Source organism: Podarcis filfolensis (assembly GCF_964270895.1).
Source record: "Podarcis filfolensis genome assembly, chromosome: 4".
In the NCBI taxonomy this organism is placed as follows: domain Eukaryota; kingdom Metazoa; phylum Chordata; class Lepidosauria; order Squamata; family Lacertidae; genus Podarcis; species Podarcis filfolensis.
Window position 1 is genome coordinate 77,113,630 of NC_139607.1, and position 25,098 is coordinate 77,138,727.

At 42.8% G+C, this 25,098-nt stretch overlaps 1 protein-coding gene across 8 annotated transcripts in view; it reads left to right on the forward strand.

The window, feature by feature from the left end:
• Nucleotides 1-25,098, forward strand: part of STARD13 (StAR related lipid transfer domain containing 13) — a 220,872-nt gene that overhangs the window by 127,539 nt on the left and 68,235 nt on the right. The window contains exon 1 of one of the 8 annotated variants that reach the window (XR_014546987.1): nucleotides 20,820-21,214. The exons of 6 other annotated variants lie outside the window; for them this stretch is intronic. The gene's annotated coding sequence lies outside the window, so the exon portion shown is untranslated. Of the gene's footprint in view, nucleotides 1-20,819; nucleotides 21,215-25,098 lie in introns of those variants that run through there. One more of the 8 variants, XM_083609005.1, reaches the window with a different exon arrangement.

The following is a 25,098-nucleotide window of genomic DNA, read 5'->3' on the forward strand; positions in this document are numbered from 1 at the left end:
TATCATTTAAATCTGATCCATTCTACATTTCAGGATTTCGTTCTCCCTTAATGTATTCACAGAAATAGCACTTAAAAGCATTTATATGGTCAAGTTAGAAAAGCAAAGTGTTTTTACTTACGTTTGGGAACAACCATTTGCATTCTCAAATGATGTCATTTCTGAAAGACATGTGCGGGACCTCAAATCTCTAAGGAGCAAAATCCAATGAACAGTGACCCAGATTAAAATTGCACCTGCCTTGAAAAATCTAATTGAGTATTCACTAGGCCACTGCAGGCAAAATGCAGTCAGGCTCTTAACAAAATCAGAGTTGGCTTGTGGAATTATGCACTGCTTTCCCTTTGCTGTGGCCTTTCCAGTATGAGTTTCCACCTCCCTTGACTATAGTCACCGTGAAAGTTATCAAGTTTGGGAAACCTTCCTTCGAAACTCACTGAACCAGAAATCTAGCTAGCATGAATCATGGCAAGACCAGTGTTGACATGTGTCAGCCATGGTTAAGTTTGGATTCTATGCCATATAGCAGTGATAGGACTCCTCCCTCCCTCTCTATTGTCCTATTCTATCTATTGAAAAATAAATCCTAAATTAAAAAATGCAGTTGCACGAGAACTGCTTTTGGTCAGAATGTGGCCATTTGAATCCTGACCCAATACTTCCAAGACCTCTGCAACATGTGGACACTGCACCTATGATTTCTCTAGGGAAAAAGTGCCAGAAGAAAAAGACTTTTGGTCTGATTTTTCAGAGGTCTTTTTATCCCGTGTTTAAGAGCTTAACCTCACCATACACTTTCTTTTTTGCTTCATGAAGCTAAGTTGGGGGGGGGTAATTCCTGCCCCAAATATACTAGGGGAGAAGTGCTGGAACTCACCGCCTCAGTCGCCAATCCAGATGCCACCAGCATCTTGAAACCAAAACCATGTGACAAGATGCCGGGCTGCACCATCTTATAAGGAGATTCATATTGTTTCCCTTGCTCACTAACAGGGAGCAAGATGTGCACATACTTTCATGGCTGCAACTTGAAATCCTGCTGTTTTATACCCTTGTTTCTTTGCGGCTGACTCAACGCACGAAGCCTTCCAAGCAGTGATACTTGGCGGGCACCACTGTGCAGCACAGATCCCCATGTTGGGCACAACCATGGCAGCAGCATCCAGCCACTGCCACCTTCACCTTCCAGCCTCTGAGCATGTGCCCAGGCACCAGCCTGGCCTGTGTTGCACAGGTACCCTCCGAAGGGCAAGCCTTGACCGTTGCTTCTCTACATTATAAGGCAGCTACAGTGCCCCCACCCCGCTGCTGCTGCTGCTGTGCATACGTTGCTCAATTGCTCTTGCCGATTGGAGGCTGTGGTTTTTGTAAACAAGCAGTACTATCATCACCAAGAAGCTGCCCTGCAATGGCACCCACTGGAGAGGTGCTGCAACTGTGTTCCAGCAGGGGGGAAAAGCCCTGGATGTAGCCAGTAAGTGAGTTTACCCTTGGGGATCCATCCTAGACAGACAGATGTACTGACTTGACTTGGAGATAGTAAGCAAATTGAATCAGTGCATAATTTTCTGGTAAAATAGAAATTCCGTTTTGTTGGCTGGACCTCAGAATCAATCATTTGTGCATCAGTGCTGCCCCCTCTCCTAGGCAGAAAGCACAAACTATTTGTGTGCTTCAATTAAATTACCCTAGAAAATCTATAGCTTGGGGGCACTGGTTTATTACTGGTATCCAGCTCTATTTTCATTTGCTAAATGACATTCTGAGAGCTTCTGTTCTGAACATAATCACCTAAGGGTATCTGCTGCATAGAGCCCTGCATGATTCAATTATTGCAGAATGTCATTCCCTTCCCAGAACACAGCGCCGAGAACATTAGCAAGGAGTTTTAATGTATCCCAGTGGTTTTCTTTTCACACATCAGCTTTTCCATGAATAGTAAAAGCAAAACAGAAAGCAAACAAGAGTTTCAGCTTTGTGGTTAAATTATTCTGCCTACTGCCCTTTTTTGCTAGTAGCCCATCATTCCATGTATACAATCTGAAACATTACTATTTATTATATCCTTTAAAAATAATATTCCACTGACCCAAAGGGATCTCACAGTAGCTAATTCCATATTAAAAAGATACGAGTCTCGATATACAAAATGTATAAAACCTTAAAAACTATGCATAAAAATGTCAACAGATAAAATATCATAACCAAATGAAATTGCGGGCGGGATTTGAAATTTGAACAACAGGAAGAAATGATAATGTAAGAAAAAGAGGAATATATATTAGATTAAATGTGTTATGTAATAGAGGAATATGAAACAGAGGTGAAATGTGCAGGGATGGGTATAAAAAGAGCATGGAAGGGAAGGTGGAAAACCAAATTAAAAGAGAAATGTATAACAGGTTTGAAGTTTGAAATTAATTAGCTAAAGTTATGAAAATCTAATAGAAATCTTAATAAAAACGAAAGAACAAAAACAATGGGTTCCAATGAGCAGTTTTGTATTCTAGAGCTCAGAGCTTCTTGGGCAATTATCACTTTGGCTCCTGGTACCACTTTTGAAATCTTAATAGCTCAGGCGGAAGCTGAAACATTAAATAATTGTAAGCTTATCTCTTGTTTTGTCAGGCACTTTTAAATGTGCAATGTAGTTGATTGACTGTATCCTGCTAAGGATCCTGAATACAGCGATGCTTATTTGTTTTTCCACAATCATTTACTACAGCAGCACCATCAGCATTTCAGAAAGATCTATGTGGTTTAAAACAAAACATTCAGTTTTCGGTAAATAGGATTGCCTGATATATATGCATTCGGAACTGAGGCTAATTAGTGTCCACACCAGGGCCTGTTAGAGCCCGACAAAGGTATTTCTTCATTTGCTCTGTTTCATATACCGTGGGAACAAAGTGGGCACTGAACACTTACATAATCAGGCACTTAAGTATGATGGAACTTTGAATCTACTTCAACAATTCTGCCAGGCAGGCTCCATTTGGTTATATTTAAGAAAAGCCACAACCTTTTTATTATAGTACAAGAAGACAGGGCAGCTCAACAACTGTTCCTGGCTTAAGAAAGTACTTCTTTCAGCTCGCTTTCAGTTATTTCTTTGCCTTCCCACACCCCTAAGTTTGTTGGTCATAAACCTACCTCTTAAATTTGACTTTTGACAGTCCTAGACACATACAACACCAATGCAGATCTTTGTTATAGGATGCTACATTACTTTAGACAGGCTCCCCTCATTTAATTCTGGCAACGCTTTAAAAGAGCCTACATCCCGCATAAGACAAAACAGAAGGAGGAGGAAGGAAAACAGAAGCAGTTAAGATATCAGCTAATCTTTACCTGCCACATTTTTATCTGGCACGCAAACTATTTGCAGTTAAGGCCAGACAGTCTACATGTGGCAAAACACCTTAACAAACCCAAAATATGGTTGCATAAGCTTTCCTGGGTCAGAGCCCAGGTGGAATGAGCATCTAAAGTTTAGGAGCATGAAATCTACCTGTTCTCTCTATGGGCATCTAGCAAAGCTTGAAATAGTGTTACAAGGTAACTGTTAAAAAACCCTGCCCCGGCCCAATATGGGGACTGATTTGATTCCTGACCTCACCCAGGTGGCCTATCCCAGAAGTGATGCCTCTCTCCCACTCTACAAACTTGTCAGGCCAAAATGGCCCAATAGAAAGAGGCTTTAGAGAACTAAAATGACAAGAGGTGACCTTGTCAGCCGTCCACCCACTGAGTGCTGCCTCCCAGCTACTTAAAGAGCCAGGGTCTTCGGCTGCAGCCATTGACTTCTTTGGGGGTAATTGTATTTACACTTCTAGGGAACCTTCCACAGGGTTCTCATGATCCTGAGTAGTCTGTGGATCAGCCACCAGATTCCAGTGGCAGATGTGTCTCCTCAGAGTTCGTGTCATGGGCCAGGAGTCACCTTCGCCTGCTGAACAGCCTGAAGGGGAGAAGGTGGAGTGATACCATCTGCAGTTGATCAGCCTTCAGGGACGCAGAGGAGAAGGCGCTGATGAGAACCAGCTGGCTTCAGCCTTCTTAAGCAGAGCTTCCAGCAGCAGCAAAATGCTGGTAACAGTGCAAGAAGTTCCTGGCCCTTCCTTGCTTCTTTCTGCTTGTCTTGACCCGGGACTCATCGGATTCCCTGACCCCTGGACCATCTGACCTCATGAAGTGATGTTCACCCAACCCTAGGTCTTGACCCGATTTTGGATGCTGACTGCCTCTAAGCAAGTACAACTCTTCTAGTTGGCTGGTCTCTCACTCCACTGATCTCAACAACGAAACTATGACATCAAGGAAAGCTGGGATGGACCAGGGAGTGAAACCATCTCTTCTTCAGAGCTGCAGTATCCAGAGGACTCTGCCTCTGAGGAGCGTTGTCTGGGGCCATGACAAAGTAACCCATTGTGACCAGTGGGTTTTCCGTATCTTCCAGCACCCTTGAACATTCAACGCAGAATGGCAGAGAACAGAGAAGTGGATCATAGATGGGTGATTCGTTGGAGCGTATCATTTTATTCAAATTAGCCCCAGAAAAGGAGAGCCTGCTCCAACTCCCGTGTATGCATGCTACAACAGAGCACTTACCTGCCATAGCAAGGCAAGTTACTGATATGGGAACCATATTCCTGGAAAATTGGGAGATTGAGTTGGGAGCGAGGGAGCAGTGGTTTGTGTTGAGACAAAGTGCAGATGCAGAGAACACAGAGGACAACAGGTGCCTTCAGTCTCCAGAGGGTTTTCTGAAGTAGAGAGCATGGTTGGCCAGGCACTTATGAAACCAACATTGCTTTGGTACTCCACCAACAGTTAGAGATTTGGCACACAATACAGTACAAGACACCTTGATTCCTAGAAAAGGCTCAACATTTTTGTTTCTTATGATCAAAACAACAGTGTGTTAAATCTTTCATAATAGCATGCAGCATTCAATAGGACTTCAGCCAAGACACACCCCCAGCAACATGACTTCTGCCTTCACATACTTGGATGGAATGCAAGCTGTGTTTGCAGAGGCCTCAAGGGGAGGATATCAAAATCGTTAAGCTACTTCAACAGATACAGACCTGGAATTTAAGAACACAAGAAGAGAACCTGAATCAAAATTGTAGAGTTGGAAGGGGCCACAAAGATAATCTATTCCAACTCCCTGCAGTGCAGGAATCTTTTGCCAACATGGGGCTCAAACCCATGAACCTGAGATTAAGAATCTCATGCTCTATCGCCTGGGTCAGACCAAAGGCCTGTCCAGTTAAGGATTCTGTTCCTAAAGTGGCCAACCAGATGCCTATGGGAAGCCCACAAATGGGACTTGAGCATAGTACATAGCCATCATTAGTAGTAGCCATGGGTAGGCAAACTAAGGCCTGGGGGCCGGATCCGGCCCAATCGCCTTCTAAATCCGGCCCGTGGACGGTCCAGGAACCAATGTGTTTTTACATGAGTAGAATGTGTCCTTTTATTTAAAGTCCATCTCTGGGTTATTTGTGGGGCAAAGGAATTCGTTCTCCCCCCCCCAAAAAAAAATACAGTCCGGCCCCCCACAAGGTCCACAGGGACCAGATCCCTGCTGAAAAAGTTTGCTGACCCCTGGATTGGATAATCTTAAAGGTAAAAGGTAAAGGGATCCCTGACTATTAGGTCCAGTCGTGGCCGACTCTGGGATTGCAGCATTCATCTCACTTTATTGGCCGAGGGAGCCGGCACACAGCTTCCGGGTCATGTGGCCAGCATGACTAAGCCGCTTCTGGCGAACCAGAGCAGCGCACGAAAATGCCATTTACCTTCCCGCTGGAGCGGTACCTATTGATCTACTTGCATTTTGACGTGCTTTTGAACTGCTAGGTTGGCAGGAGCAGGGACCGAACCCGTCGTGGGGATTCGAACCACCGACCCTCTGATCAGCAAGTCCTAGGCTCTGTGGTTTAACCCACAGTGCCACCCGTGGATAGTCTTACCCTCCATAAATTGTCAAGTAGCTTCTATGGCATGCAGAACCTTTCACCATTGGAGCAGCTGTGCCAGCCTCAGCTCCCCTTGCACAACTTGTCAATGAACTGTTAACATAATTGTCTAGACAACTGTAATGTGTCATGGGGATGCCTTTGAAGAGAGGCATTGCTAAGGCTGGAAGGAGGAGATCCTGGTCAATTGAAGAGCAGAGTTAAAAACAGCAACCTGAAACTCAGCGATACACATGCAGATCTCAAGTGAGTAACTCAGTAGCAGCTCCTGGAGTTTTTAGGTGAATTTTCTGCCTCACAGACAGCAATGTGAACCACACTTTGGATCACAGAACATGAGACCGATTTAAATAAGCAGTGAAGTGATAAACCTTCCGACGAATAAAAGGTGCCAAAAACATATTTACAAATTTCCGCTTAGGAATGCTGGCTGTGTACCAGAAGAGCTCCATAAAAGAATCTGATTGCCTTGAATGGGCCCCAGGCGTTATCGTATTCAAAACGCTGTATATACAATGGTGAATTGTGTTGCAATGGGATAAGACACAGGGATACAGTAATAAAACTGATGTGTGATCTCAAGAATTCTAGTGAAACTCAGTTCCAGGAAAGGATAAGTAAAGCTGGTTAGATGTAGTAAGAAATCTCGGCAGCTGTAACAGTACAATGTTTCAACATGCTAAGTGGATGCATGTGGAAAATCACACCACTGTGAAGAATCTTGGATCAAGCAAGGCCACCCTAATATTGCTTAGGAACTCCAAAATGTTCTAAGTCGTTCAGCCAAAATAATGTTTCCTTAATACTTATTGTGGTTGGGTTTCGCAGGATTCCGGAAGTATTATGTTATTTCCAGCCTTTAGTGTTAAAAGAGAAAGAATTAATGAATAATGGTTTCTAACTAACAGAAACTTTCTTTACTTTTTCCTCTTCTTGGATGGTATTTTACATATAAAACACCTTTTACCTATTGCTTGTATTCTATAGTGTGGTTAGCCTTTTTTTGGCATTACTGTATTACTAGAGCAATTGCCAAATAGTATTTTGACTTGGGCTGCAATCCTCAAACCACTTACACCCCTGTGACAAAGTAAGGAATTTGAATACAGTGGTACCTCGGGTTAAGAACTTAATTCATTCTGGAGGTCTGTTCTTAACCTGAAACTGTTCTTAACCTGAGGTACCACTTTAGCTAATGGGGCCTCCCGCTGCCGCCACACGATTTCTGTTCTCATCCTGAGGTAAAGTTATTAACCCGAGGTACCATTTCTGGGTTAGCAGAGTCTGTAATCTGAAGCGTATGTAACCTGAAGCGTCTGTAACCTGAGGTACCGCTGTATTAGGACACCAGATTGCTGTGTAAATCATTATTTAATGCATTTATATCCCACCCTTCCTCCAGGTAGCCCAGAGCAACATCCATAGTGTGTTGTTGTTAAAGTAAATTTCTATACCATCCTTCTTCCAAAGATCACAGGGCAGTTCACAATATAAAAATCCAGAAATACACACCGTAATAACAAACAAAAACAATTACTTTCCCCCCATGACATTTAAAAGGCCATATGTTGTTTAATTAGACAAAGGCCTGGGAGAAATGTTTTTGCCTGGCACTTAAAGATATGTAATAAAGGTGCCAGGCAAGCCTCCCTGGGGAGAGCATTCCACAAACAGGGAGCCACCACAGAAAAAGCCCAGTCTTGTGTTGCTGACCTCCAAACCTCTTGCGAGGAGGTACACAGAGAAGGGCCTTGAGATGATGATTGCAAGGTCCGGGTCAGTTCATATGGGGAGCGGCGGTCCTTGAGATATTGCAGCCCTGAGTCATATAAGGTTTTATAGGTCAAAACCAACGGCAATACTCTCCACAGTCAACATTCGGAAAAATCTAGAAGAGAGTTCCATTTCTGATGAAGACTCTTATTTGTAACGTCATAGAACTGTGGATGTTGACAATGCATGTTTATTTCATAACAGCCTTTGTATTCCACTCCACCTCCACCCAAAGCCAGTTCTATATGTTGTAGCATCCATTCAGGATGATGTAGTTACATAGAAATATACCTGAGGATTATTATTATTATTACCTCACACTTGTGAGAATAAATTCTACTAAGCGCCTCTTATTTGAATTGGAAATCCCTCATGCAAATGAATGCTGCACAGATGATTTCCTATCTTGATCCAGAAGTTGCAGCTGCACGTTTATAGCTCTGTTAGATATTCCCAATATTATCAGCTGTAAAGAAAATAGTATGGAGACTGAGTTTATTCTCTTCCCACCTCCTTTATCTCCTCATCAAATAACTGATTGGTGGCATTCAGAGTATGTAGGTTCTGCATGTATAAATTTTAATCAGGGCCATAGAGTGTTAATGTGTCTTTGGTTGTATTATTGTTGTCCATAGTCTTCAGTGGATTTGGCTTAAGACTCGCTCACCATGTGGATTAACCATCTGCTTCCAATAACTGAAAATTCATGTCCAATACTAATGAACACTTTCTGTGTGCTTGCATGCCTCTGAAATGCTCCAGGCAACTGTTCTTGCTCTCAGATGGAAAAAGCCACAACAGCTGCGGGACACACAAGGACAGCAGTGCTTGTCTCTCGTTATATTCCTGGCAGCAAACTTCTAAGTGCAAAGCAACTTTTCCAGGCTGCCTAATTACTATAAGCCTGTTAAGTGTAACTTCTGTGGCAACAGAAAAAGAACTTCCTTTTAAACATTTTAATTGGATTACATAGTACCTGAACACCTGTGGCTCATTCTCAGGCCGCCAAGCTCATATAGTTGAGATATGTTGCAAAGTAGTAAAAGATAATGCACTAGATTGGGGGGGGGGGACAAGCTTAATTTTTTGCAGCTCAACTCCATGCAATGTATGGCATGGATGTTGACTTGGAAGCATGCCCTCTGAGTTCAGCTTGATTCACGCCTAAGTAAGAATTCATATGATTGTATCTTTAATCCATATGGAGATCAGTGGTGTAGCGTGGGTTGTCAACACCCGGGGCAAGGCAAGTAATTTGCGCCCCCTAACCCATGGATTTGCGCCCCCTAATCCTAACCCCCAGATGTTGCGCCCGGTGCGGCCGGCCCCCCCTGCACCCCCCGCGCTACGCCACTGATGGGGATCACATCAACTGAGAAAGAACTGCAGTCTTCAGTTAAAGGAATATCAAATAATTTTTAGCTATGAGCAGAAAGAACATTTCTAGCAAGTACAAAATGGATGTGTAATATGTTATACTATGCTATATTATGCTGTAAAGCATCGTAGTCCATTGTTCATTTCCCCAAGCTATTTTCTAAGAACTCTTAAAAGTATCTTGTGTTATTCTGAGTGCTTATATACTTGGCATAAAATCTATGTGAGCAAAGTAGCAGCAATGCCAAGGCTGGTAAATAAGTTGCACACCTTCTGTGATGCCTTTTAGGAAGCAAATCCTTTGCCTTTCGCAGTATTTCAGTTTTTTGGGCACAATGGGAGGTGTGACAAGTCTTCTCACACCAGTGAAGTTTTCCATCTGGCATGAGCAAAATCTCTGGAGTCGTTAACCTCACACGTTCAGATGGATAGGGCGACTTCTCAGAAGCATGAGATGAATTTATAAACAATGCATGTTCTAAACTTGATTATTTTTGTCTTATTGCATTCAGTACTTTTCAGATATATACATCTAGCAGTTTTACTCTGCAACCACGAAAGCAGGAATGTTTCTTTAAGATTCTACCATATTTGTATCCTTCCCTTCCTCTTTAAGATGGAAAGTGAATAGCAGCAAATTTTTTAAAAAAATGTGAAACAGGTATTGAGAAAATAGATTCCAATTTTATTTAAAATAATCTGCTTATCCTTGTGTATTTTCCTGCACATCACTTACCATTTCTTTTAAAATTTTAGGTTAAGATGAGCTTATTAGAAGGTATTACCTAGGCTTTGACTCGATGCACAATGTTAAATAAGTAACACAGCATAAGGAAGCAGTAAAGGCAGCTGGTGAGATATTTTGCTGGCAGGAATCGCCAGCTACCACTATAGGGCACCAGAAGGAGGTGAGCAAAGTTCTCCCTCACTAGTAAGTATTGGGAGGGCAGCAGCACAGAGGCAGAGACCACCACCTCAGCCTGTCAACATAGTGGAAGTGGGCAGTGGTTGAATGGCTAGCAGCCACTGACATCAATCCCAGCAGTTCTCAGCAACAATATTTTTCGTTCCATAAGGCGCACCTAGTTTTTAGAGGAGGAAAACAAGAAAAAAAAATCTGAACGAAACAGTGGATGTATGATTTTTGTGGTTCATGCTGTGGCCACAGACATGTGATTTGACGGTGAGTTTGGGGTATGCAAAAAATCCTTAGAATCCATGTGAATTCATGCTTTGTAACCACGTTTTTGCACCATTGCGGCCCCACAAAACAGTGGATGCATGTGTTTTTTTGTGTGTAGGCTGTAGCCATGGACATGCTATGTGATCTGATGGTGAATTTGGGGTGACCCAATGCAAAAATCCTGAGGATCTGCTTTTTACCCCTGGGCAATTCGGCTCCAGGGACCACACATTCGCTCCATAAGATGCACAGATATTTCCCCTTCCTTTTTAGGAAGAAAAAAGTGCGTCTTATGGAGCAAAAAATACGGTACATACACTTCTTTGTTTTGTTGGAAATAGCTAAATAATTCTAACCACAACTAAGCTAACACAACCGCAATACTTGAGGCAGGTCCCCACCCTAATCTGGGCTTGAACTATGGCACCTGAGAGTAACGCTCCCTGCAATTCCTTTGGGGGATCACATTGGCTGGATTGCCTAAGCCCTAAGGTCATATCCTACGCATATGACTTGTGACAACACCTCCACTTAGTTGACCAATTTAATGCCTTAGGCTGCTTTCTCCGCCATAAGGTCTCCTGCAACCTCTTTAGGAAGTGAATCATACTTAAACCATTCTTATAATCCTATAGGTAATATTGGGCTGGAGTGTTTCCCAGACCCATAAGCTGTTAGCCTGCCTGACAACAGGTCGCTGCAACTGGCTGGCAGTATAACACCTGTGGCTTGGTATACTACGGAAAGTCTGTTTGTTTTGCTACTCCCTGGCCAATGGAACAGTGAGCTATGCTTGCCGAAGTTCAAGCTCCAGCTGCTTGTCTCTTCATGTTCCTGTTTAAAATGTCATGCAGTTACATAATGTATGAAAAAGGAATTTGATACATAATGTTTGGAAGTTCCATTGCATAAGCACAGAACAAAAACACTCTATTACTTTGCCCTTCCTTTTTTAAAAGAAGGGTTTAGAGGTGGTGTTTTCGATGGTTTGTTTGTTTGCTTGTTTTTTGGTGCAGTATAGATACCCATTAACCCATAAACAGTTGGCGTATTTCTCTCCCTCTCCATATAACAAGTCTGCTTTAATTTGTAAGGCAATTGTTCTTTTGTTGTACTTTGGGTTCTGAAAACGCTGGTTGAGCAAGAATGCAAGCTCTAGATGGCCTCTAGTGGACTGCTTGCGGAACTGTAGGAATCTTTGTTTAACCAGCAGTCATTTCTCCTGCTGCTTCTCAGGTGTGGTTGCACAGATACTTTGGCTTCAGCTAATATTGTATTATGTGGATAATTTTCTTTGCGTTGCTGTTACTGAGTAAAAGAGAGCATCTTCTGATGCCCTAGGCGTCCTCCTTTATGCATTGCCAAGGAAGATGAAAGTCTGTGGCTGGGTTTAGCTAAATTAAACAGAACTGCGTCCCCTCCTTTACAAGCACCACTCAAAGGAAGGTGACCATCATTGCCAGCAACTGCCCTCTGGCATAGCTGTTGCCTCCTTTCTAGGATTGGGGAGGAGGTTGGTTATAGCCTGATTATTTTGTACCATTGGCTCAACAGTCAAAGGTGGACAGCTCCCATCATCTCTGATTATTGGTTTTGCTGGCTGGGAGTTTAGTTCAACAGTATCTGAAGAGCCATAGGTTCCCCAGCACTGGGAGACATTGTTTCCTAGAGGTGGGCAGAAGGTATGATAGGATAATATTGGTAGATCTTGGGATAATTTACAATAGATTATAAATATTTCCCGACTGTCAGATATTTGGTTTATTCACACATACGCAAGTAGTCAGGCATGGCCAAACTTGGCCCTCCAGATGTTTTGGGACTACAGTTCCCATCATCCCTGACCACTGGTCTTGTTAGCTAGGGATGATGGAGGGCCAAGTTTGGTCGTGCCTGGCTTAAGTGGAAGTGAACCACATGTGCAATCCTACCAAGCAGTAGATTTGCTATCCCACATCAGATTCCTAGAGAGAAAGAGCTTTCTCTCTGGGAATCTGGTGTCAGTGGTGCCATTGGATCAGGGCTTTAGTGCCGAAGCCTAGGCGCTCACTCAGCAGAATGAGCAGGAAGGCCCCACAAATCCCAACAGGGCTGCTTAGCCTCTTCTTCTACAAGAGAATGCACCCTGCCTATCCATGGGTAGTCTCTCAGAAACATGCCCCAAACTCCACAAGCCAAAGAAATCAAACAAGAAGGGCAGAACAGGGGTGGCATTGACTCTTAGACTACCTTCCAGGGACCACATGCCAGCAGTGGATGTGGTCACCCCACACTTTCTCACATGCACTTTTTCACACACATGGGGGAGGGGCATGCAAACAGGCCAATAGCGTGTGCACATGCACACACCAGCAGATCTGTGCAGATCAGCTGAGGAAGAGGGTTATCACTGCTTCTCCATTCATCAAATTATCTGATGACCAGGGACTGAGTAATTTCAGTTTTTGGCAGTGCCCTGGGCTCTACCTACCCCAGCAAAATGTCTCCAATTTTTTCCACTCTTTTTGCCTTTGCCACCAAAATCGATAGGGGTTTGGTGGGCAGGAGGTAGAAAAATTCCTTAAGGAGCTGGATCAGACATTGTAACTTACCCACCTCTGACTTAGGGCTGTGGCTCTAAAGCGTGTTCCTTCTCCTTCCCTAAACCTGAGGGGCTGTACCACCCGAGTTACACATACATTATCAGAGTGTAATGGCAGCTGCTGCCATGATGGTTCACACACTGCTTGTGGTAATGCTTGGTGGAAGCAGATGGCAAGGGCAGAGCAGATGGCACAGTCTCCTGTTACTCCCACATTGCCCCAGCCTGGATCAGGCAACATTGGCATGGGAAGTAATGGCTTTGTTGGCTGTTAGGCTTTCATCCCCTCCTTGCAAAATGCATAATAGAGGGAAAATGGGAAGGTCACTGAAGGAGGAATAGAATCAATAGATTATTGTGCATAGTATGTGTACTTTGTTTTGATGAAGCAACGCTTTTCAGGTAATAACATGAATAGTGAAAGAAAAGCAAATATTAATTCCCTAGGCCGGTAAAAGATCAAAGAGAGACCTAATTCTGCAAAAGCACAGTGACCTTTGTCTTTCTATAATAAAGCACACTGTGGCTGTATGCATAGTGAAACACATTCTGCAGCTATAAAATAAATAATTTCCAGATTCATTTCTCCTTTGTTAGTACAAGCCTAGAAGTCACATTTATAGCACATGGAAGCTGGGAGCTGTAGTTTACCCCTGACAAAGCTAAAATTCCCAGCACGTTTAACAAACTGCCATTTGCAGGATTCTTAAGGAGAAGCCATATGATTTAAACGTGTTTTAAGAGTATTAAAAGAACTGGCAGATGTGATTTCAGAACCACTGGCAGTCATCTTTGAGAATTCCTGGAGAACAGGCGAAGTCCCGGCAGACTGGAGGAGGGCAAATGTTGTCCCTATTTTCAAAAAAGGGAAAAGAGAGGACCCAAATAATTACCGCCCAGTCAGTCTGACATCAATACCAGGGAAGATTCTGGAACAGATCATTAAGCAAACAGTCTGTGAGCACCTAGAAAGGAATGCTGTGATCACCAATAGTCAGCATGGATTTCTGAAAAATAAGTCATGTCAGACGAACCTGATCTCATTTTTTGACAGAATTACAAGCCTGGTAGATGAAGGGAACGCAGTGGATGTAGCCTACCTTGATTTCAGCAAGGCATTTGACAAGGTGCCCCATGATATTCTTGTAAAGAAGCTGGTAAAATGCGGTCTTGACTATGCTACCACTCAGTGGATTTGTAACTGGCTGACTGACCGAACCCAAAGGGTGCTCATCAATGGTTCCTCTTCATCCTGGAGAAGAGTGACTAGTGGGGTGCCACAGGGTTCTGTCTTGGGCCCGGTCTTATTCAACATCTTTATCAACGACTTGGATGATGGACTCAAGGGCATCCTGATCAAATTTGCAGATGACACCAAACTGGGAGGGGTGGCTAACACCCCAGAGGACAGGATCACACTTCAAAACGACCTTGACAGATTAGAGAACTGGGCCAAAACAAACAAGATGAATTTTAACAGGGAGAAATGTAAAGTATTGCACTTGGGCAAAAAAAATGAGAGGCACAAATACAAGATGGGTGACACCTGGCTTGAGAGCAGTACATGTGAAAAGGATCTAGGAGTCTTGGTTGACCACAAACTTGACATGAGCCAACAGTGTGACGCGGCAGCTAAAAAAGCCAATGCAATTCTGGGCTGCATCAATAGGAGTATAGCATCTAGATCAAGGGAAGTAATAGTGCCACTGTATTCTTCTCTGGTCAGACCTCACCTGGAGTACTGTGTCCAGTTCTGGGCACCACAGTTCAAGAAGGACACTGACAAACTGGAACGTGTCCAGAGGAGGGCAACCAAAATGGTCAAAGGCCTGGAAACGATGCCTTATGAGGAACGGCTAAGGGAGCTGGGCATGTTTAGCCTGGAGAAGAGGAGGTTAAGGGGTGATATGATAGCCATGTTCAAATATATAAAAGGATGTCACATAGAGGAGGGAGAAAGATTGTTTTCTGCTGCTCCAGAGAAGCGGACACGGAGCAATGGATCCAAACTACAAGAAAGAAGATTCCACCTAAACATTAGGAAGAACTTCCTGACAGTAAGAGCTGTTCGACAGTGGAATTTGCTGCCAAGGAGTGTGGTGGAGTCTCCTTCTTTGGAGGTCTTTAAGCAGAGGCTTGACAACCATATGTCAGGAGTGCTCTGATGGTGTTTCCTGCTTGGCAGGGGGTTGGACTCGATGGCCCTTGTGGTCTCTTCCAACTCTATGATTCTATGATTCTATGAAAAGTATGGTATGGATATGCTATTGTCATGAGCCACATGCAAGTGGTGCCTACTCATACACATACATCAAGCTTTCTATTTTATTTAATAGTTTCTATTTGTGTATTTCAGAACTGAGGTCTTTGTCCTATTCCAGCATCTCTTCCAACCCTCTATGATGATGTGGATATCTTGCTTTTATAATCTACGTGCCCTTGGTAATGAGGGCCAGTTTAAAACATTGTAGAGGGTTCTAATTCATGCGGGAAATCAGCATGAATAGAGGAGCTTCCCAGATTCAGACCAGAAGGGATTGGCAGCGTGAGCTTGCACGCAAGTGAATAGAACACTGAAATAGGACTTGTCGTACTCTAAAATGCTCTCTTTCCCTCTTTGTAATGAGGCGCCTGCAAAATTTATTTGCAAAGCTCAACAAAGGGTGATACTCAACTAAGCTTAACTCAAAGTAGACCTACTGAAATTAATGGACCTAACTTAGCCATGTTCATTAATTTCAGTGGTCTACTTTGACAGTAGAACAGTCTCCCTTGGGAGGTTGTGGACTCTCCTTCCTTGGAGGCATTTAAGCAGAGGTTGGATGGCCAGCTGTCATGGATGCTTTAGATGAGATTTCTGCATTGCAGGGGTTTGGAAAAGATGAGCCTTGAGTCGCTTCCAGCTCTTAAGATTCTGAGATTCTATTTAGTTGAATACCACCCCAAGTCTTCAGCAGTCCTTCTGCCTTCAGCATCTTAGCACAAACAGAACTGGGGAAGCATTTTTGCTGTGCTTCTAGATCTGGGAATAGGCCTGGAATTGTTTCCCCTTCATAGGAACCGTGTGGTTATTTTTCCGTCAGCCAGTTCTTTGCTGTGAATAAGGCATCGCATCCCCTTGGAAGAACTGTTACAGCCACTGCACTTAAAACCTGAAGCATGAACTTCTTGGACATGAACTCAGCAGGAGAACCGTGACTTGGACTGGATGGAGCGTTAATTTCTCAGAATCGCACTGCTCTCGATAACATAAAACTTGCACGCTGTATAATGGGCATTGTTTTCTGCAGGGCCTCCTGGAAGGCAAGAAGGGTATTTGGGTTACTTTACTTGCTTGTATGGTTCCGTGGCTCTGGCTTCCCTCTGCTTTTCGCTGCTAAATCACATTAAGAGAAGCAAGAATGGGTGTGGGATCTTTAACAACTCCACGTACTTCTGCCTTGCAAAGAAGTTGAACTTTTTCCACTTCAGCACAAGGTTTAGCATAAGAAGGAGGCTAAATCACAGTTCCAACAAAAGCTGGCATTTATTCTTGAGGGTGAACATATAGGACATGTTTGCCATTGGCCTCTTTCAAACTACCATACAGTGGGAATATTTAGCATAGCATTCAAGTGTCCCTTATTTGAAGGGACAGTCCCTTATTCCAGCGCCATGTCCTGCTGCTGTCCCTTATTGATGGATGTCCCTTAAATGATCTCCCTTAAATTTCAAAGGAAGCAGCTCCTCTCCCTCCCTCCCTGCCGGCCAGGGAAGAGGGAGGCTCCAACTGTCTTGCTTGGCTGTGTTGCTCACCCAATAAGAAGTCTAAGAACGACTGGGGGTGGAGCTTGCATGCCTTGTGTGTGGCTAGTTAATGCAAGCTGAGGGGTTTTTTGAATGCTGGATGCCATTTTGTTGCACGTGCTGCTGCAAACTTTGCAGTGCAAAGCCAGGCCGGGGAGCCATCTTAAGTTGAGGCTGCATAGGTCTTGTGGTGCATGTGATTCAGATTCTATTCAGTTGAACCTCTGGTTACAAAGTTGGTTGGACAGTGTTCTCGAAGCTACCAGCATGAGTTTGACCAGACTGCAGGAGGACAGGAAGACTGGAGTGCCTGGAACAGGTGAGGCTGCAGGTCCCTTATTTTGGCTGCTGGTCCCTTATTTTCAAATCTGTAAGTTGGCAGCTATGTATTTAGCTATGTATTAATACCATGAAGATAAGTGAAACAAAGTTTGTCTGTCTTTACTGAAGCCAGAGTCAGTGACATGCAGCTCCACACATCAATCAGTCTGCTGCACATGGAAGAATGACCACCTCATATTCACAGGGAGAAGTGTTTGTCTTGAAATAGCCTCTGTAGCAAAATATCCTCTCCAAATTTTACCAAGTTACCATGTCTTAAGATTATCAGCCAGGGAAGATTTCACGTTCATGTCCCATGCAGGTTCTGGAATTTTATATTTCATGAGGTAGCAACTGCTACACAGTTTGGAAAATAGCTGAGTTTCCCACCATGTAAATAAGGTGTTTTGCAAGCTGAAGAATAAGCGATTTGGTGGATAGCAAACTAGTAGTAGAGCTCTGTGCTGTAATAATTCCTTCTGACTGGTTACACCAGCTGGAGAGTTCGAAATCTAAATGTGCAACCCATTAACAGGCCTTTTCAGTGATGGCTCACAACTTGTCGAATGTTCTCCCCAAGGAAGCTACTTTAAGGTGCCAGGGGGGAAAGTTTCATTTCAGCCAGGCTTTTCACCTTTAGTTTAGAAAGTTTTAGATATCATGGCCTTCTTTAGTGGGTGGGATATGTTAGATAACATTTTATGTATGTGATTTGGGGGTGGGGGGCTTTTATTCTATTTTTGTTTTGTGTTAGTTTAAATTTATGTATTATATTGTAAGTCATTTTGAGTTTACTTTTTGTAAATGAAAAAGCAACCAATAAGTGTAAATAATAAGAAATCTGTGCAGTTTGAAGTATCACAATCCTGTGTTTATAAAGCACTTTGTATCCTAAAAGTAATTAATAAATCATTAATAATTCAAGCAGCATCTGAGAACCAAGCAAAACTTTCTCTGGAAACTCCCATCCCTGCCTAGTCCAGACTTAGCAGCAATGAATCACATTTTAAGTCCATATGCTTGGCTTAAAAAAATAATTCCATTTGCCCATAAAGATGTATCCAGCACCAGCCTTAAATAACCTGATGTCCTCCTGGTGTTCGGTGACTACAGATTCTTTTGGCACTTGGAGGGTAGCAAATTGATGAAGGCTGCCCAGGATCACAATTCAGGCTTTTTCAGTATCTGGCTTGTTGCCCGTTAATAATTGTCACAAGGCCGGTCACAGGTTCAATGTTGTATCAAAATAAAGTTGTTCTGCAACAAGTCGTCTTGCTGAATAAAACACTGGGCTGCACCTTACATCCTTGCTTAGGGCTGTTTTCCATGTTACTTTTCTGTATTGCGTACGGTTAAAACACATGTGAGAAGGCATCTAGAAAATGGGTATGCTTGTTTGTAAAGAGAGAATTGCCCAAGTCTGAAAATATGTGTTTGGCATACGAACTGTCTTACACCAACTCAAGACTGTTATTGTGTATAGCCCAATATCTGAGAGGCAGCACCCTTCCATTTTCCTAGCCATGTTGGTGAGACCTTATAACTGGTGGTTCCAGGGACTGAACTCAGGATTGGATGCGAAGCGTGTGCTGTGCCATGCAACTGCGGCACATACCTCCAACATGCTACATGCTTGTGTCTGATTCTTCACAGAAGAGATCATAGTTCAGGGTTACCAAATTGTCTTGCATGTATAAGGTCCAATCCTAGTCATGTGCCCTACTTTACCCATGTCAGCCTTATTGAAAGGCTATTTGAGGACAGCCCCACATTTGAAGGTCCATGTGGTTAAATTCCCGTTGAAAGCAAGGGCCTTGAGGGTGTCTATCAGTAGTTAGGACCTCTAGATACAAAGATCAAGCAGATACAAAGGTCACCTGGGCACAGTCTTACCCACTATGACAATGTCTATGTCTATCTATATATAACATTTCAATTTAAATTATTGTAATTATTTCTAAAGTTTCATCTATACATATAAACTAGAGCAGGGTTTCCCAGACTTGGGTCTCCAGCTGTTTTTGGACTACTATTCCCATCATCCCTGACCACTGGTCCTGCTGGCTAGGGATGATGGGAGTTGTAGTCCAAAAACAGCTGGAGACCCAAGTCTGGGAAACCCTCAACTAGTGTGTGCACATGTTATGAAAATCTGTTCTCTTTGCCCTCTTTCTTTCTTTTTTGGTGATGTGTAAGTGACCTCTCTAGTCCCTCTCAATTTAAGCACTAGAATGCGCAATGATAAGGATTTTGGGTAGCAGGTCTTAGGAGGCCAGGTCTTGATCCTTGGAAGACTGGGCTAGATGGATCAGTGTTGTCCCTATTTCCACATATTTCATGGATGGGCAGATCATCAGGATGGTTTGCAGAACAGTTTTGGAAAATAAACATCATGAGACAGCTTACTCAGCTATTTCCTGTGACTCCTACAGACTTTGTACAACTGTGATCGTAACAAAGGAAGTGATCTTCCAACTCAAGTGCTGGCAGACAAAGTAAATGTGGATTCAAATTGGTAGCAATTACTCTTACTATTTAATATAATTTATTTTCAGCTGTAGCACCTTTCCACAAACATTCAGGGTAATTTACAATTAAAAAAATACCAAAAAATCTGTAAAACTACAGAGCAAACTAAAATTGACTTTTAAAACTCTAAATAGGAGTGGTAGTATGTATGGCAGCTTAAAGTTTTTATCCTACAATATCCTACTGGAATAAACTATCTTCACTGTCCCTAAAAGCAAGTAGCACTAGAGCAGGCATCCCCAACCTTCGGCCCTTCAGATGTTTTGGACTACAATTCCCATCATCCCTGACCACTGGTCCTGTTAGCTAGGGATCATGGGAGTTGTAGGCCAAAACATCTGGAGGGCCACAGGTTGGGGATGCCTGCACTAGAGCCAGGTGGACCTCCCTTGAATGGCTGTTCCAGATCTTTGGCACCACAGCTGAAAAGGCCCTGTTTCAAATGCTCATCCACCATGTTTTAACAGCAGAAGGAACTGAAGCAGGGTCTCCAAAGATGAGCAAAGTTGCCAAGCATTTCTCAAGATGTTTTAGTCCTAGGCCATTTGGTGCTTTAAAGGTTGAAACCAGTACCTTGAATTAAGTCCAAAAACAATCTGGAAAACCAGGGAAGATGTATAAGATTGCTGTACTGTGATATGCTCAATTGGCTCTGGTCAGAACTCTGGCAACTGTGTTTTGAACCAATTGAAGTTTCCAGAGTGTCTTCAAGGGCACTCTCACACATCACATGTGTCGAATCTAGCAGTGGCTGAATGACTGAGACAAAGACTGATTTCTATTTTAAAAAGGTGTCATTGGCATATAAGACAAAAAGGGTGAAAAGCATTCCTAGCAAGCACTGCCACCTTGCAGGGCCAGATCGCAAGAGCATTTCCAAACTGATAACCAGCTGCCCAGAGAAATGCAGGTTGCATTCGCCAGAATAGTACCCCCATCTTGTGTGAATTAAGCTTCAGCTTGTTCACCGTCATGACATCAACCAGTGCCAAAATGCAACCAGTTTAGGACTTCCCCAGCTTCACCGGGATTAGAAGACAGAAATGAGAGGTAGAGCTGAGTGTGATTTGCATAGTGACCTAGACCGCTGGTGGTATGCATTTTTTAAAGGACTGCTTGGTATAAACTGTGAAGTGTGTTTTGCCTCACACTGGCATTAGGATAGGGAAGTATTGTATTACATTGACATAGCTCTTCGGGCTTGAAGGTCACAGCTCTCTTGTCATGACTTCTCCGTATTATTGATTTGACTGCGCGGTTGACTTTCATGTGCACCTCATTAAGATGAGTAATTGTTTTCCAAGTTGCAAGTGGAGGTGCAGGTCTCTTCATGGTATAATTGCATGATTTACCCCTAGCAGCCAGTGGTAAGAGAAATGTTTTACAGAAGATCCAGCTGTGAGTTTTCATTTCTTCAGGAACAGGAGGCGGGACTAGAAACCAACCTAAAGCCAGGCAGGGCATTGATCAGACCAGAAATGATGTAGAGAGCACACACAGCCCTGCAGACAGCCTCGTGGAAATATTAACTGGCAGAGATAACCAAGAGGAAATGCTCAGTGGCAGAGTGAAACCATCTGTCAGATTCCAAACAGTTCTTCCCAATAAGCAGAAAATGAAATCGAGAAGGGATTGTGTTTAACGGAACAGCGGAGCCTTGGGATATTTGTACACAAAGTAAGTTTTCATCCTCCAGTAATTATGTGTTTATTAGTACGATAACTAATGCCATTTGAAGTGCTCTTCAGTTTGGAAAGCGGGGGAAACGAGCTTATCTTCTCTGTACTTCCTCTGTACTTTAAAGGTTTTAAATATACGTTAGACATGCGACCAAGTTTATCGTGAAGTTGCTTATGTAAAACAATTTGCAAACAAGCTTTTGAATTGCTCATAGTGCATGTTGTAGAGTGGTTTTGATGATCTTGTTTGAGAGGCACCTTCTCTGTGTTAAAGACTTATTTTAGAATCAGTCATACTGGCAGTACTGATTAGGAGCACGCCTGGTATATAAGTAATGAAAGGGGAGCATATAATCTGTCTTTGGGGGGTTGAGAAAAATTGTATGCTTATCCCATATTTATCCTGAGATAAGCAAGAAGAAACTCCAAACAGTATATCAAAATAAATCCTATCCTTTCTGAGATTATTGATAATATGGCCATTAAGAAGAATGTCTCTAGTGAGTTTTGAAAAGAATAAATGTATGTGGTCCAAAAGTATCTTCAAAGTTTATGTGCATCCAGTCTTCGAAAGATCTCATGCTTTTCTATATTTTACTTATTTAAAATATTTTATTTTGCATTTCAACAAGGTTTTCAAGGTGATTGTTTTTATATTTTCATAAGTGAAACTATGACATGCCAATTGCAAGAACTGTGTACCAATTTATTCAGGCGTCTTGGTGGGTGCCAGCCACCTAATTTCTAATGGCTTGAGATGAGGGTGATAATAAGAAGCAGAAGGTGATTGCAATTACCTTATGGAAGACCTTAGAAATTGGTTTTATTTGGCACCAAACAATCCTGCTACAGTTTTGCACAGCAATGACACTTTTGTTGCGGTAGGTTTCATGCACTATCTGCTCTCGGCCAGAAGTGTAAGCTTTAGCTGTAAACTCTCCTTTTTTTATAAAAACAACACACACACACTCTCAATGTTATGGCCCAATATGGATGGCAAAACATTGTAGCATGTGTGGGAAAATGGCTGCAGTCCAATGTCTGGAATCATTTATCTTCTGGTAGAGTTTGGAAGATGACTGTTTTATGCATTTTACAGAACTCCCCACTGATTGATGTCATTTGCTTAGGGGGGAGGGTGCCCTGTTGTTGCGAACAGGGATGAATGGGGTGGAGGGGCCGTATCACCCTCTTGGTACTATTTAACTATCAAACAATAATAGTAGGAGCAGAGTGGGTTGCATCCTGTCCAGTGTCCCTGATGCACTTCTTTTTTAAAGCTTTTGGCACATTTGTGTTTAGTTTTTGACAGTCACATAGATCTATCTGATCGCTTCTTAAACATAAAACCCTTCTCTTTTTCAGCTGAGCCAAGGATAGAGGTTCCCATCTTTTTCACTTAAAGGGTTTCCCTGGAATTGCTGCTGATTTTATTGTCAAGATTGGTGGGGAACAGAAACGATGGTGCGTTCGTGCAGTTTGTGTTCATTGTGTCTTAGCACTTGTCCTTTGCCCACCAAGACATTTCCATTCATTTTGCCAGGATTTAGTAAAGAGGTTGCATCATAATGTGGTTGCCACACATCTAAATCCCATGATAGTTTGGCCGTGTGCTACATGCAGTCCTTAAAATTACTAGAGTTTATATGTGTGGCGTTGTTGTTTTTAATGGTTTGGCAGGGGCTTTAGGCTTTTGACACATTATTTTTACTCAAGAGGAGTCTAAGGCTGACTACACACTATACTCTGTGTGCAGGGCATGCCCACTTCTGGTTTGGGAAGTGGCGTACAAACATTGGCCACAAAAATCTTATCTTGTGGCTATCTTGAGGTCTATCTACCTTTGTTGTTTCTTAGGAAATGATGCGTTTTGATGCTTTTCGCCTTCAGTCCTAATTGAGAAAAAGGACAGCCTAGCTACATTGCAAGCCCAAGAAAGCAGGCTGATAAAACCATTTTCTCTATCTTCCTGTCAGCATGCTTTTGATACTGTGCATGCCTCGAAATCATTTGTTCCCTTCTCCTAGCCCCCTCACTTGGCTATCCATGTCATACGTTGAAACTGATATTTGCTGTACACCACCTATTTCCTCCAATCTTGACTTTGACGTCATTGGCATCAGATTGCAGGGTGGTGAATGAATGGGCCCTGTGTGGTACATGCATATGTGTTTGCTAATTAGATGGGCTATTTCTGTATTCAGAGCCCCCTTTCCACGACAAAAGGTCGGATTGATTTATTTTCCATTTTTGACTGGAAATCACTTCATGGGAAAGCCACTAACAAGAGAAGCTACAAAGGGCATTTTGCACAGATAAGTTAGCAAGGCAGAAATGCAAGGGAAAGAGGAAAAATGGAACATTGCTATGCTCCATCCTAGATTGTTGTCATTGAGGCTTTCAGACGGGAAAGAGAATCTCACCACATACAAACCCCATCTGTTTGTTTCTTCAATAAGATTCTCCTAACTATAATACTTTGTTCGCCTTTCACATATTTCCGCTGCTCTGGAAAAGAAGCTGCAGCTATCTCAAGTAGAATTAGCCCACAACTATTTTATTTTAATCCTAGGTTGCTAAGCAGAAGTGCACAGGCTTCGTGTCCTTCTAGCCTTTCTTATCAGGTGAACAATTATCAAGCAAAGTCTGGAATGTTATTTTAAAATATTGTAAGCTGTAACTGTAATGTAAACTTTTAGTCATATGCAATCTTCCATTTAATCATTTCCGGTGTGAAAGACAAAACTCTGGCAAAAACATCTCATAAAGTTTGCCACTACATATCTTAGGGCTATACATTTTTTCCACTGGACTTTTATTTTTTACATTAACTTGTAAAGAAGGCTGATCGCCGAAGAATTGATGCTTTTGAATTATGGTGCTGGAGGAGACTCTTGAGAGTCCCATGGACTGCAAGAAGATCAAACCTATCCATTCTGAAGGAAATCAGCCCTGAGTGCTCACTGGAAGGACGGATCGTGAAGCTGAGGCTCCAATACTTTGGCCACCTCATGAGAAGAGAAGACTCCCTGGAAAAGACCCTGATGTTGGGAAAGATGGAGGGCACTATGAGAAGGGGACGACAGAGGACGAGATGGTTGGACAGTGTTCTCGAAGCTACCAGCATGAGTTTGACCAAACTGCGGGAGGCAGTGGAAGACAGGAGTGCCTGGCATGCTCTAGCCCATGGGGTCACGAAGAGTCGGACACACTAAACGACTAAACAACAAACTTGTAAATTTAATTCCATAAAAGAGATCGTCCCTGTTGACCCTATGAAATGTCAAGTAAAGTTGATATACCAATCTTTAGTAGTTGAAATAAGCTGACGAGTAGTGAAAAAACATGCAGTGGATCACATTGCTACATCCTCCCCATTAACCCCAAGCAGCGAGAAGTTTCAGGGTCAGTGCTTACCTGAGTCTGACTTCCTTTTGAAGGAGAGAAGCCCGGAGACTTATAGTGATTTTCAATATTTGGATGTATTTTCAAAAACACAAGCTGAGTGTAGATAGATACATATACCTTAAGCATTTTATAGGCAGCAATTGCTTTGCTGAAGACCCCCCCCCCCCGAGAAGCAGCTTGGCATCCCTAAAGGTGTCTCTCCCCAGCTATCTCTGCCCCTTTGTGTGTCCCTGTCTTCTTATTCTAATTTCTTTGTAACAATATATAGTGTATGTATAGCCAAGCACCTCAGTATAATGATATGAAGTGGCTAGTTTCCACGTCCAGATTTATTCTATAAGGGCTTAATAGGCTGCTGTCATTCATTTAAGGGAATCTTAAGGAACTGGAATAGCTTTCTGGAAGTCTGGAGGCTCTCAGAGTCCAGACATTCAGGTACAACTTCCATCATGCCTGGACCTGGGCCATGTTTCC